Source organism: Coturnix japonica, chromosome 7, assembly GCF_001577835.2.
Source record: "Coturnix japonica isolate 7356 chromosome 7, Coturnix japonica 2.1, whole genome shotgun sequence".
In the NCBI taxonomy this organism is placed as follows: domain Eukaryota; kingdom Metazoa; phylum Chordata; class Aves; order Galliformes; family Phasianidae; genus Coturnix; species Coturnix japonica.
This window is the reverse complement of record NC_029522.1, coordinates 8,669,949-8,685,172: the sequence shown is the minus strand read 5'-3', so window position 1 is coordinate 8,685,172 and position 15,224 is coordinate 8,669,949. Positions and strand designations below refer to the sequence as shown.

The window sequence follows — 15,224 nt, the reverse complement described above, 5'->3', positions numbered from 1 at the left end:
CGCGTCCCTTGGGTGGGAGCATCTCAGCTGGGGCTTTCTCCAGCTCCCGGTGAGCCTGACCCACTAGAGGGCATCACTCATCCATGGTTTCAGTTAAGTCTCATTCTGCACCAGGCAGCCGACAGACAGTAGGCTGTGATGGTGACAGGACAGATGGATGAGGGGCTGGCAGCCAGAACTACACCCAGACCATCAGTTTTATTCCAGTTTCTCCAAGGTAATAGCTGGCATAAAGCTTCCCGGGTGTGTTGCACCTTGCTCAACTGTGCTCGTAGCCAAAATAAGCTTCCCTGGCAAAGACTAAGCATTGTTTGTGTTCCTGAGAATAGGGATTGCCTTTAGTTTTTATGCTTGCCTGGTGTAATGACACCCCAGGAGTGGTAGGGATCAAATATTCCAGCACAGCATTGTATGACCTGTACACCTCAAAACTACTCACAGACCTTCCGACACTTCTCTGCTCTAAACCTTTCCCCTTAGAAAACCTTGTGACATTTCAATAGGGCACAGGTCAAAGTAAAACTCCTAAGGCCAACTTGCAAGAATAATTCCAGCAGTCTCATTTCTGGCTCTGACTGCTGCAAGTTTCCTCTTTTTGCCTGTTTCTCTGAGTAAAAGTTGGTGCAAGGGCACTGGCCTGTCTGGAGCGCTTTGGGAGCTTCTGAAGGGCTCCTTCTCTGTGGTGTGCACTGGTTCCTCCTGACTCTGACTGCTGCAAGGAAACATTAGCTCACCAGTATGAGCAATGCAAAACGCCCCAACTCTAAGGAAGAGCTGCAGGGTTGAAAAAGAGGCAGTATCCTGTACTAAGGGCACTGTCTAGAAGTTTGGAAACAAGACTAGAAATTTGCCTGCCCATAGGGAGGGCTACTTTTTATCCCCAGTTTCTGTCTCTCGCTCCCCTTGGCTGCTCCGCTTTGTCCACATGTGCTCACTGGTGTGATGCCCAATGCAGGGGTCACACCTCTATCCTAAGAGTCGCTGAAACAGCAGGAAGACCTCATGTTGCTTATGAACTATTAGTTGTTTAGGAGTTGCTAATTGCTTAGCCTCAGCTTTTGTGCTTTCATATGGTGTACATGTGTGATGGCACCTGAATTATGCTGTTGTCCCGAGCCACAGGCTGGTGGCTTTATGGCTCTGGGCTGCACCGAAAGCCCACAGTGGCCAGAAGTTACTGCTGATCTGTTGTAAACTGCCAAAAAGCCATATATAGACTCTGATGGGCTCCCTTTGCAATGGCAGGTGTTCTGAGGGCATGCGTACCTGTCTTAACTTGACAATAGTTACCAGTCAGTGTGGGCTTAACTTGACAACAGAGAAGGTGAATTATTTTGTAACTTTGTTTTGCACATTTTTGTTTGTTTGTTTGAATACTTATATAGTCCTACCAATTATTGCATTGTACTTCATGGTGAGTTTGTGGCCTGTATTTTATTACTTTTTTTGTCAGAATGTTAGAAAAGGTTAATAAATTGTATGTGAATTCAGCGATGTGATCAGTGACTAACTTGGACACTGAGCTTTGCTGGAGACTTTAAAATTGCCAGACGTACAGACACACTGCTTGTACAATGAATACTTTTCCAAAGCTGAAAAAGTTTTTATCCAAAGCAAACCCGATCCAAAACCACCCACTTGATCAGGCTGCCCAGAGCCCCATCCATCCCAGCTTTGAATGCCTCTAGAGATGGGGCCATCATGACTTCTCTGGACATCCTGTGCCAGTGCCTCACCACCCTCAGTAAAAAAATCCTGCCAGCTAATATCTAACCTAAATCTCTCCTCTTGTAGTTTAAAGCTATTCCACTTTGTTCTGTCAGTATCAGGCTGTAGCTGAAATGCTAATTCAGGGCTGGAACCCCTGATGGAGCACCTGGCAGGAAGGTGGGGCTGAGCCAGGGGAGCTCAGGTGCATGCAATGTAGCTGAGTGCATGGGAGGGGTGAAGCCAGGACCTACCCCTCCCCAGCCCTCATTTAAGGGTTGGCAGCGGAGGAGAGAGCATCTTGATGGAAGTCCTGGCCTGCCAGAATCGTTGTGAGGGTAAGCGGCTTTGTTTGCCTTTCTGTCTTTATGCATGTGTAGCAGCTCTTGTGTTTGGGCTTGTCCTTGTTTGCTGCAGCCTAGGACTTTGCCACCCAGCTTTGTTGCTGTACTTTCAGTTGTATCATAGCATTACACAAACCATGCAGGAAGCTGGTCTTCCTCCTGTTTATAACCTCCCTTCAAGTGCTAGAAGCCCACAGTGAGGCATTTTCTTCTCCCAGATAAAACAAACCCATTTCCCTCCACTCTTTATGATAGGAGCAGTGCTGCACCCCTGGTTCATCTTTGCAGCCTTCCTCTGGACCAGCTCTAGCAGGTCCATGTTATTTCCTTGCGCTGAAGGGTGCATGCACAGGATTCCAGCTAGGGCTTTTTAAATATGGGTGTGTGATGTTCTTACAGTCCCTATAGAGTTGCTCAGAAGCCACAATTTACTTAAAATTAATCAATTATGGTGCAGAGCAGTGTGGCCATCACATCGGGCAGTCTCTTTGGTAATCTGGGTTGCATGTTATCGAGCCCTATGGACCTGAGCACGTTGAGTCTCATGGGGCAGTCTCAGACTCGCTCTTCTCTCTACACCGGTAGGGATTTTGCTGCCACAGCCCCTGCCCAGAACTTTAGGGACACAAGATATGAGACAAGCTGGATGGCTGTCAAAGTTTGAGACAAAAGAACTCATTGAGCACCTCAGCCTTCCCTATGTCTGTTGCTGCCTGTTTTCCCTTCTTGCTTATCAGAGGGAGTATGCTTTCCTGGGCTTTTCTTTTGTGAGCAGTGTACCTGTAGAAATCCTTGCTGTTTTTTAACTCTAGAGAGCTCAGGTTCATCTGTGTGTCGGTTGATTTGTCTCTGTGTGCCTAGAAAGCATCTCTGCATTCTTCCCAGGTGACACATCCCTGTTTCCCCTGACCTGACTTTCTCCTCCTTTTCTTCTATTTTTTCCCTGGCAAGTAATTGCCCTGTTGCCTGTTGGTTTCCTATTTTCTGAGCTTGGTTTTTACTGCTGGGGGCTGGAGAACTCTGGTGCTCTCAGATGGGCATCTTTAAGGAGTTTATGTTATGCTCTTTTATAATTCAGCTTTTGAGGAAATAAAAATATGTGTATGATATATATATATATAATGCATATATAAAATATGTAATATATATTTATATTTTGTATATATATAAATATATATGTAATACATACACATATACACATGCATTTTTTATGAAATATTTGTTTGTGCAGGTGAGTCTTCTTAATGGTGTGAATTTTCTGTGCGATAAATTAAAATAAGACTTTCTTGAGTACAGAATGTGCTGTGTTGTTAACAACTTGGGCCACATAAAAGGTGTTTTTCTTTTCTTTTTCTTCCTTTTTTTTCTTTTTTTCTTTTTTTCTTTTTTCTTTTGTATAATAGTGAGTGAAATGCTCTGAATTGGAGCACTGCCATTGTAAATGTAAGTCTGGAAATGAGATCGGTTGGACCAGTTAGTTCCTGAGGATGCAGCAGTTAAATTTCTTTTTATGAGGTAGATGATCGCCCTATCCGGGAACAGAGCAAATTCTTCCTGCAGCATTTCTAAGCGAGACCTCAGATTGTGCCTTTATTCTTAGCATAAATAATTGAGAAGAGGATTCAGCGAGTCAGAATGTGAGTTCAGGCCTGTACTCTTGTGTTTGATGGTCTTACTTTATCAGGCTACTGTTAATCTCTCCGGACAGCAGTTCTGTCTGACCTCTCAAGGCCAGCGTGTCTCAGTAGTTTGAATAGCTTCTATTGTAAGCACTAAGATTTGCATGACTATAAGAGACCTGTAAAATTAGGGCTGGAACCCATGATGGAGCACCTGGGAACACAGGTGAAGGCAGTCGGTTCAGCTGTGGGAAGGAATGGAGCCAGGTTCTCCCCTGTTAACCCTTGTTTAAGGGCTGACTGCCACATAGGAAGGATCTCTTCTGGGTGTTTTCTCCTTAATGGTGTTTTTGTGCAAGCCTAGATCTTCAGAGATGGGTGAGCGTTCTTGTTTTTGTGTCATCATCTTCTCATTGCGCTGATCCCAGTGCAGTTATGAAGATGAGATCTTGTTCTTTCCTGACTTTTTCTCCTTGTACCACTGTTTTTTGTCAAGTACTTACTTGCAAAGCTGTGACCCACTGAGAAAGGCTCATTTGATTAAGTAAGTTTATAAGACCTCCTGTTGTCCTTGTGCTCTGTAGTTTTATTTCTTTTCAAATGAAAAAATCTCCTTGGTTTGACATTCACAGAGTAGGTTTGGGGGGAGGAATTTATCTTCTCAGCTTGGTGACCCGAGTTGATTCAGAAAGGAGGTGACTGTGGATGTTGTTCCCACACGTGAGCGTAGAAACTGGACAAGAGTGGAACTCCCTCAGGTGCCGCTTGACAAGGGATAGGTGCTCTATCTAAACAATGACAGGACAAAGGTCAGAGTATTGAAACTGCTCACTGTTGAACGCTGTTTGTTGCTGACAAGCTTAGGTGAAGTTTGGATCAGGGCTTGTGTTTCTGAGCTGTCATAAAAAGTTAAAAAAAATGGAAGCAAAACCTTTTTTCTCTTCACTAATGGAGGAATGCACTCATACAGCCGGGCCTCTGACTAAAGTAAGGGTGATGGGAGCTTGTACTGGCATTTGTAATGAAAGAGCTTACAGAGACCGTTGTGTGTGATGGAAGCTCTGTTGTGAACATGGGCACCCAGGAAATTCATGACAAACCATTAGAGGGGTTCTTTTTAAGCAGTGTTAGGCTTTATAGCTGCAGACCATACTTCTTGTGCAGCCATTCTGGATAATAATGGTAGGATACACACTAATTATATTACTGTGCCAAAAATGTGAACTGTAAAATGACTTGGAGTGTAGCAGTTAGAAACATCCAACTTTGAGTGGGAGAAAATCTTCACTCATAGCTATGAATTTATTACTGATTTAAGACAGATCTTATTTATTTCATTCCTCTATTAGAGGGATGCATCTATTAAATTCAACTGTCTATTAGGTCCTAATTCACTAATTGCTGTATCTTCTGTTTTTTAAAGATTCCTGCAAGTTGAACACTTCTCAGATCTACCCCACCATTAGAGAGAATACCTGTGTTACAAGGGAGATATATCCATTTGTGCTTTAGTTCTAAGCATGTGTTGTCTCCTCAAGAAGGTAAGGTGACCTGGAAACCACATCCCATGTCAGAACAGAGACCTCCCTAATTGTAACTGTTAAAAAACAAATAGCTAAGCAGCGACTCCACCTCATACCAAATATATAGAATATTTGAATTATATTATATAAATTATATATAATATATATTATATATAGATATTATATATATAGAATATATTTCAGAATATATTTTAGAATATATGAGATCATGAGAGGCTGGAAGACAGACAGGAGTCAGAGTCCAGTTGCTTCTTATCAAAGGCAGTTCTCTTTATTATTTCTATCAATTATAACACAAGAGTCAAATGCATATTCAGCTCCACAGCATCGTGGTCTCACACTGAGCACTGCATGGAGTTCTGGGAGGTACAGTCTAAAACAGAAGAGAAAGAAAGGGCTCAGGAAACATTCAACATTCAGAGCTAGGGGGTGAGGGTCCCTCCTGACATGGGATGCTGTCTCATTGTACAAACAAAAAACATTTCATTGAGCTAGTATCTTCATATACTTTTCCTTTCTGAGTTTGGGCTGATCTTCACACAGAGACATCTCACCGCAGCCTGAAACAAAACAACACAACAAACAAAACGTCACACAGAATCTCACGCTCTGGTTTTAAAAGCAGCCTCTCGCAAGGCCTTTCAGCCCCAGCGGCGCTAAGACAGGACGACGCAACGCACCCAGCACCTACACCCCCAAGCAATGAATCTCAGAAACGCACTCGTAGCTCCCAGCAGCCTCCGGCGGAGCTTAAGAGACTTTGCGATGGACACGCCCCGAGCTTCGAAAGAGGCTCAAGATCTGGTCCCAAACCTGCCGTGGGACAGACATCTCATCTCTTTGCACTGCCAGCTTCAAATGAACAAGTCACCTGTGTGTGAGTATATATAGCATGCCTTGCCTTTGGGATAACTCTTTCAGTTTATGCAGCCCTGCTATAAATAAGCAGAGTCCATCTGTGGTCCTGAGCCTGCACTTGCAAAGCCTGTCTCCACGCTGTGCCCCTTTGAGCATGGCCCGCAAACGCCCTGGGTGTTGCAGCGATGAATGGTTTGGGAGCTTGAGGCGCGCTTGGAGTGAGGTGGACGTGCGGTGTGAACGCTGCTGAACCTGGTCCTGGGAGGGGGACAACAAATGCAGAGCTTCAGAAACAGGGAGAGGCTCTTTGTTTTTGCAAGCCAATGTGTTTTGAGAAGAAACATCTGAAACCACAGCAAGTGCAGCAAAGTCAAAACAGTCACTCGCTCAAGAGGTCACAAGAAGTTATGTTTATTACCTGCAAATGGCCTCATTTGCTATCAAACCACCTTAAATGTGGTGTTAAAAAACACTGTTAAACAACACCATATAACCTTATGAAAGCTTAGTTGAGCCCTTTTACTGCTTCAATTCCCCTGCACTTGCTGACAGGTATATGATGTGGTAGGGTAGGAATGGCCGACCCATTGGGATGGTTCATAGTAACTCAGAGCAAAAGCTCACACTGAACAGAAAAGAAGGCAGTGTCTGCATGAAGATTTGTGCTGGGAACTGTCATGGGCCGGTAAATCCCCATCTCTGCTGTTTCTCCTCCCATGTGCCTGCAGTAATATCTGGAACTGATGCCACAAGATCGACTGGAGACCAGCGGTAACCAACTGGCAATCCCACAGGCAAGAGTTGTCACTGCTGTGATGGAGTTGTTCTGTTGGCCCTGAGAGGAGGAGGCGTTGTGCCCTCGCTAATGAAAAACTGGTCAAGCTCCTCACTGCTACGCTGATGATGAGGTAAATTCTGAGGATTTGTGGAACTGTAATGATGAACAGACTGTTCACGCTGAGCCTCGAAACCGAGCCCGTTGTGCGCTGCTTTGGGCTCCTGAAGTGCTGGCCTCCCCGTATTAATTATTAACAATGCTAAAACACTCCAGGGATTGGCTTGGAAACATCAAACATGCTTAATATTAATGGCTCCCAGATGATAGCTGACAGTGAGCACTTGAATGTGTTAAAGACCAAGGAGGAAAATAACTACTGAATACAATAAACATTTTCAATATTAATTACAAAGAGAATACATATGTGAACCACAAGAAATGCCTTCCTAACATTGCCTAATGCTTTCTTATAGCATAACCTGCTACCTGTTTGAGGAGACTGATCATATTCTTTACATACACGGAGAGAAGCTTAACTTGCTTGGAGCACAGGGGGGTAACGAGTCCAGCAACTCGCCTCCTTGTACCTGAGAGGAGCTGCCCATGGCTGCCTGTGGTTCAGAATTGCTGCCTACTTATGCGGCTCTCCTATTAGCCTCCTCCCTTGTCATTTCTGGCTTATTCCTCAATGAGAATATTTTGCTACGAACTGTTTGCTTATCCCCAAACTCCACTGCACAACTCCTGCCCACCTTGCCAAGAGGGCCACAACGCAGCTTTGCTTTGGGTCCTGGACTTCAAAGAGTGAGCTGCCTCCCGGAGGATGCAGAGACAAGGAGATCAATTGTGGGAAATGAGAGACACATTATCTGACAGAGGACAGGTTTTGCAGTGTTTTACCTGCTGAAGGCACTCAGGCTCTCTCTGCCACGTGCTGTGAGCTGCTCACTGGGCTGCTTTTTGCCATTGGGGTTATTGAGTTTAAGGAGATGTACCCCAGCCTCTCTGATAAACTTGGTGGCTCCTGACCAGCTGGCTTATGCTGCAAGTCTGGGACGGGAGCGCTGCTACAAAGAGTGAGTGCTTATGTCTCATTCCCTTAGGAAACCAGGCTAAAAATGGCTGTAGGCAGCACCTTTCTGTTCTAGAGAGGAGGTTACTGACAGCCATAAATGCCTCCCAGTTCGGTAATCTCACCCAGAAGTGTTTCTCTCGTTGGTGTTCCCCAGGCAGTTGTAATATGTGTGGCTGCCAGTACTTTGACAGTGCTTGGAGAAAGAAATATTTAAGTCATGCTGTCTAGCACAGACTTGGAAAGTGAGTGTGGGTGTCAACATAGGGGTTTTTTTGCTGGGATCCCCACCCAGATTTGGGATGTATGGTACAGATGTGTCCACAGGGCATTGTGCGATGGGGTCTGTTTTACTTGTTTTGCAGTGTGTCAATGGCCGTATGGTACTCTTACTTTTTTCAAGCTGTGTCTAAATTGTTGGCTGGTTTTCACCTGGTTCCCAGCCTCAAGCTGTGGGTGTTATGGGTGCAGTCTGGAAACTGAAATTATTTAATCTGTTGGAGCCTGAGCAGCCGTGCCTAACACCAGCCACTGCTGGAAGAGCAGCATGCTGTTACACAGGGGTGAAGCAACTCATGTGTCACTAGGAAGGAACAAAGATGCCTCGAGGGGGAACCATTATCTGCTATTACCTAGAGCAGCTCCTTTTTTAATTGAAAAATGTATTAAAAATTATTTTGGGAACTTCTAATTAGTTTGTCGGGGCACTAATGTGCTCAGGATGTTTCAGAAACTTTAGTAACTGCCCAGAAAGAGGCCACAACAGAGAAATTGGTCTTTCCTGCCTTGACCCACTGCTGAAATGTCAAGGAGGAAGAAAACTTGTTCAGAAATTGAGGTTGAGCAACAGAGGTGGTGTCTGACGAGTTCCTGGGGAACTCCCTCTGATGGCACCAAGCCCTGTGCGACTTCAAGCTGGGAACACTGCAGTAAGAAGCTTAGAGTAAGGCAGAGCTAGGAGAGCCAGAAGGCAAAAGAAAGAAAAAACGGTGCCTTGTGGATGGGCATCTGTTTCCAGCCTGGTGCCTGACAAGCCGCGCTGCTAGCCACAGAAATGGTGGTTTGTAGATGCAAGCACCAGTTTTCCTTTCTGCCCGGCTGGGGATATTTTTTTTAGCGTAGCTGAAAGGAAAGCATTCTGTGGCAACTGGATGAATTGAGAAAAAATCTTCTTTTGTTTCCACAACTGGCAAGAAGTCTGAACACTGGAGAGTATGACATCTCCTGCCCGACTTTTCTTGGCTCTCTTTGCTGATGGAGAATAGAAGAAATAATACCTTCACATTCCTACAGGGAAGGATCAGAAGGTTTTTAATACCGTAATAATTAATGCTGTGGAACAGCCAACAGGAAAATTGCTGAGGGTGGTAATTGGGTGGGTGCAGGAGCTGACCGATGGGTTGGCTCAAGGTCCACAAGGGCAGGGGAAACACCCTGAGCAGATGAGTCACAGCCAAACACCGCTCCTGGTTCCCTGAGCGTGCAAAAACAGGAATGCTATGGATGCTAAGAAAATATGTTATGGCTTCAAATCAGAGGCACCCTTAGCTCTAATGCACTGCAACGTCTGAAGTGTTTCATTTCTGTTTCCTCTGATGTTTTCTTACTGTTATCTTCTTTCACTTCCGAGTTTAGGCCAATGTCTTTGTTTCAGGAAGCTATAATGACCTGCCTTCCTGCCCTACTTGTGATTAACACAGCTGGAATCCGACTCCTTTAGCACTGGCACGGCTTATTTTAGGTAAGCCAGGAACTATCAGCTGCCTGCTGCTGTTCTGGTTGGGTGAGCAGAAAGGTGAAAGGAGATGAGGTTGCTGATACACTGCTTCGAGTACGTAATGCAGAACCACAAGGTGTCAGATAGAGGAGCAGTTCTTTCTATCATTAAGTGGTTGGAACTGTTCCCTGGGAGAAGACATAGTAATAAGTGAGTGGAAGATACGGAGACCTGAATAAGTGTGGTAGATCCCTAGAAGCCAAGCACGGTTATGTTTTCCTGCACTTCAGAAAAGGCACATTTTTGCTCTGAGCTGCACTTCGTGTGAATCCAGATGAATTTCCACAGGAACGACAAAAGGCTCCTCCTTCCCCTCCTTCCACTCCAGCTAGGGAATCAAACTGCAACGCAGTGTTCACGTAAGCTTTTCCAAACCCATGTTCACATGTCGTTTTACAGGACGGTATGACTAACTAGCGCAAACAATCTGCTACAAACAATTGGTGTTTTCAGACCATATGTTGTGGCTGTGTGTTACAGCAGCCCCAAACAACTCAAGATTAAGAAAACTGGGAAGGCCCGTGTGGAAAATGCTGCTCAGCTTGGAATGTTTGACACGGGAGCGGATGAGGCCACACAGCATGGAGCAGACAAAGCACGCGAAGTCCAACAAGCAGAGAGCATCCAGCCCTCGTAAGCAGGCCATGTGTCCCCTTGCTCTCGTGTCTATGCACTGTCAGAGCAGCAAAGACAGTGTGGCAGTGGCAGAAGGAAAACTTCCATACATTAATCACAAAGAGATGCAGAGGCAGCTCCAGCTGATGTAATGCATTGTTTTCGCCAAAGCTATCCCAGTTTAGTCTTGCTAAAGGAAAACCCATCTGCTTTTTGATGGATGTACATGCAGCACTCCCACATGAAATGTGTCTATTGATCTCTTGCTGACTTTGGCTCGGGCTATGGGAGAAAAGGTGTAGGGGTGCAGTTCTTGCCTTGGAGGTATTATTACTGCGTGATCCTGCTGTCTGAAATGGGATTTTATCCCCACAGCACTTCTGGTAAGTGAAAAGGTGAGTGTTGTTAGGCCATGTGAAACTGATGCACGATGTATACCTAGAAAGTTCCTCCAAGAACAGCCTAGAGCTGTCTTAACACTGAGCTTCACAGCAAGAGGGGAAGCCAGAGAAGGAGGAGCAGCCAGATTTTGCAACTGGAGGGAGCAGATAGCGGTGCAGATTACAAACAGCAGCCTGTGACTGCTTTGTGTGTGAGCCAGGCGCTGCCATCAGCTGCTGTGCAGCAGCCTGGGATGGATTTGGCTCCCAGTAACTACAGCTGCTGTGAAGCTGGCTTAACTTCAATTTGTGCCAAAATGCTAAGAGCTGTGGTGTGTCTGCTCCTAATTAGATTAGGTCTGCAGAGGCTGCCATGAGTGGGCTCCCACTGTAGCCCAAGATGGGCAGTTTTCAATAAGCTCAGTGAGCATTTTCAAATTGCAGGTGAATTCCCTGCTTGGCACCGCGGCGCACGGCATACAAGATTGCAATGCTGGGAATGTGTTATCCATACCAGGAGAGTCAGGACAACCCCTCCACAGCTGCAGTGATGCTGCCTGTGAGAGATACTCACGTCTCAGGCCTCGTGGCTGGGAAGAAAGCGTGCGGTGTCTGGGCTAGTGTGAGGGTTGGCAGCCAAGCACTCATGGTAATGCTCACAACTTCTTTTGGATTTGTGTCCAGAACCTTGGCAATAAACATCTGATTTCCAGACTGCAATTACGTATGGCCTGTTTAGTTGTAAGCTTTTCTGCTAACTTGGCTCCAAACTTTACACAGAATTATCTACAGATCTTTTCTCCAAAGGAGTTTATGGAAAAGATATGCAGTCATTCTCTTTTTCACTGGACAAGCCAACTCATCTCAGAAAAGATCATCCCTCTTCTTATGCCAGAAGCTTTTTCTTCTCAGATATGCAAGTCTGAACACTTCTTAATGTGGGTAAGCAGACAAAGGGACGCCATTTTAGGTAAGGTCACACAGGTGTTCTGTGTGACGATATAAATATTTGCACTGGGAGACCCTTACCTGAAATGTTCTAACATTAAACACAATTCTTTGGTGTTTGTGTTGTATTGATGACACACAACCAAACCGTGACTGATTTATAATCTCAGAACTTCCTCCTCTCCATAATTTCTAGCTGATGAGATCATGAGCTTAGTCCTCGATGTGGGATTTGCAGTCTGCTCTGTTCCATTCCATCTGTGACTCAAATCCTCAACATCTTCCCATTCCTGTATGACTTTACCTACCTGTACTGATGTTGCTTCATACACTGTCATCCAAGTATTTCATTAGTGCTATCACACTTGCACTAGGGTGCTAATGAAAATATTAGCTGAAATCAAACCCGGGGCTTTGAAAGACTCCATCTGATGGAAGAGTCTTCCTCAACATTGATAGAGGCCCAATTCAGAGACCTCCGGATCCCCAGAGTGTAAAAGAGAGCAAGGTGTTTGTCTGCTGGTCTTTTTTCTCTAGTCCTTTTGAAGTTCATCTTTGAAGGCTACCTTTTTAGGGACTGCCAACTCAAGTTCATTGATCTCCATGCTGGAGCACCCTGGGAAGCTGCTATCAGTTATGGCTTTGCTCTTATCCCTCACTGCATAACCAATAGCACCAGGATAGAGAAGTATAAGCCATGCAAGGTTCCCACCCTGCCAGATCTCCCCTGATACAAATAACCCCTCAGCTGGCCTGAAGAGGAATAAATCGCACCCAGACAAATCTGCACAGACACTAGCAGTCTCCTGAGCCTGGTCTTGACCCTGCTCAGATGTGGCAACATCTGAAAGAATTTCCCGTGGGGGTTCATTTTCTGAGAAAGATCATTGTAGGCTCCTTAAGAGGTATAATACAGTAGAAGCCCTTTAGTTGCCCCAGTGATTTTTCTGAAGTACTTCAGTGCCAACATGTATATGTCTGTGATGTAATTTTTACCCATTAATAAATCTACAAACTCTGCTGGATACCATTGCTATTACGTTTGCAAAATGTTACCATATTAATGGAGCTCTGCTCATTTCAAGGATCTTGGCAATATGAAATATTGGCCTCTTAGGCGTAGGTTTTCTGAAGTATTTAAACATTCCGCTCTCCTTGAACCAATGGACATCTTGTTAAAGCTGTCAGACTTCCTTTCTGGCTCGCCAGATGCCATGATCTTACAGTGGAGCAGAAGGTGACCCCATGTTTTCTTTCTATGCTGTCATCTAGCCACTGGTTTCCTCTATCCCAGGTTTTAAAGCTAATAGAAATGTAATCATACTTCACTGCGCAAAACATAAAACCATTTTATTATGTAGAAATGGTCTACTGAGTACACAAGCAACAGTAGTTTTAACAGCCGACGGCTTGTTCTGGCTCTCAAGAGTGTGGTTTTACTAGATGGTTTGGTTTAAAAGCAACACAGAGGGAGAATTGTATCTTTGGGATGTGCTCTGCATGAAACAGCCTCCTTGTACGTAGGATATTGGAGAATTATGCCCTTAAAATCAAGCCCTTTGAAGCTGGCAAAGGATACTCCGTCTTGCGCGAGTATAATTAATCAATTATAACTCTCACACTAAATGAGTCTTGACTTCACATTGCTTGTTAAAATAAGAGATGTATATTTCAGTACTTGACTTTCAACTGCAGTCACTGTACTTCGTACTGTAGCCAAAACTAATGTATTTGAATCATTATTATGTATTTACTTGGACAAATTCTGTATATATAGTAGTTTTATGACAAGATGGCTTATTTGGACTTTATTAAAAGAAATAAATGCTGTAAGTATCTGGAATGCAGGCAAGAAATGGGATTCCTTAAGCTACAGCTCACGTTCTACATGTGACTTGAATTCTGACTGTAGTCAGTCAGTAGCTTCTTCTATTCCAAGTTCTGTGATGTTGGGGTTTTTTGTTTGTTTTTGTTTTGTTTTAAGTCCTCTCAATAGTACATCTGCAGACAGAAATCTACTCCACACAGATCTCAGGTTGGCAGTAAGGAACTTTCAGTCAAGGAATGAGAATGCAAATTGTACAGGACTGCTGAACTGGAAATTCCTTGCATGGATACAGTGATGCAGCTGCACAGGTGGCTGAAATCCCTGGGTAACACAGGCCTAAAAATAAGGAACAGCGCTGTATCTTTAGCCAGAATTCCTCAAAGGGCAGGGGCAAATTCAAGGATAAGGTCTCTGAAAACAAGTTATGTAGAGCCTGCAACAGCGGTAGTGCAAAGCAAGGTTCCTGGCAGATGAGGATGACTGCAGAAGAGAAACCTGCAGGATAGCAAAGAAAACAAGCCACAGTGAGGCTTGCTCCCGTAGCAGGGCTTGAAAACATTTCTAAGGCTCCTGCAGTGCCTCGCAGAGCATGTTTTTTTGTTATATTGTTCTTTTTTTTTCCCACTCATGTGGAAGCAGAGTAAACTTGACTCCAAATCTCAGGACACGGCATGCTTGTTTCCAGTGCCCAAGCAAAACAAGGATCTCACGTTGCACCTTGTTCTGATTAAAAAGCGATTATTTGCTCCTTTCAAAGATCAGTGGTACCTGACACAAGAAATAGTATCGATCCAGTACCACTGTGGAGTCATGATAAAAGTGGTGGGTCCCCTACAGATGTAACACCATCTCTAAGAAATAAACTGACATTTAACCAGAGCTGGCAGGGTGAGGGACAGGATGCAACTGGGGATTCCTGTTGGAAGTGATGCTGAACAGGATAAACCTGTGCAAGGCTGCAGGGTTGCAGTTCAGTCGATGGGGCCACAGGGTGCACCCTGGCTGTGCACAGTGGGGTGGCTGGTTCCGGTGTGTCTCCCAGGGCTTAGCTTAGAATTCCCTATTACTCATGTGCTCTGAGGGCAGTGGCTGTCCATCAAAGGCCTCGCCAAGCTTTGTGCACAGCCTTTCTGAGTGCAGCACGTTGCCCTGCTAAGGAATGAAGACAAAAGATTCAGCACAGGCACCAGCTATAAATAGTCACCTTGATGTCACTCATATAAAAAGCAACAAGTGACAATTAAATAGTTTCTGGGGAACAAGTAGCAGCCTGGATTGTATGGAGGGCATCTATACCCATCTGGGGAGAGGGATTCTGCTAGAACTAGATCTTTTTTCCTGGAGCAGCAACCAGTTGCTTTACGATCTGATAAATGCCCTCTTGGGAAGGCTGATATATTTAACTGTTTGACATGGTTTTGAATTTGAGGACCAGTCTTCCGCACGAATGACCCAAATCTCAATTTTTGTATGTGAAAACTTCCAGATAAACATTGGCTTTGGGTGTGCGTGGACTGTGGGCTCCAGTCTGACTGAGAAGAAGCCTGTGGGCAGTGATGTCGTGGCAATTTCTGATTTTAGGATGGGTCTGATCTGTAACATACAGCTGCCCTGGACTCTGGGTATTTTCCTGTCCTCTCTAAGCTCTGAATGTAAGCCTCTGAAAGATGTTAAGGCTTGGAAAAACAAGTATCTATATAAGCGCTCCTCTTGAGCATTGGACTCTGTTCAGTTCAGCCGCGTCTGGAAGCCAC

General features: G+C 44.8%; 1 long non-coding RNA gene across 2 annotated transcripts; it reads left to right on the top strand.

Moving 5' to 3' along the window:
- Positions 1-5,016: 5,016 nt before the first annotated feature.
- Positions 5,017-13,591, top strand: LOC107316511. 2 transcript variants are annotated; one of them, XR_001556404.2, is made up of 4 exons: positions 5,017-5,211; positions 5,737-6,091; positions 6,801-10,697; positions 11,139-13,591. It is a non-coding gene; the product is annotated as an uncharacterized LOC107316511 (long non-coding RNA). The 2 variants fall into 2 exon arrangements; XR_001556405.2 differs by having other exon boundaries at positions 6,801-10,709.
- Positions 13,592-15,224: the final 1,633 nt, after the last annotated feature.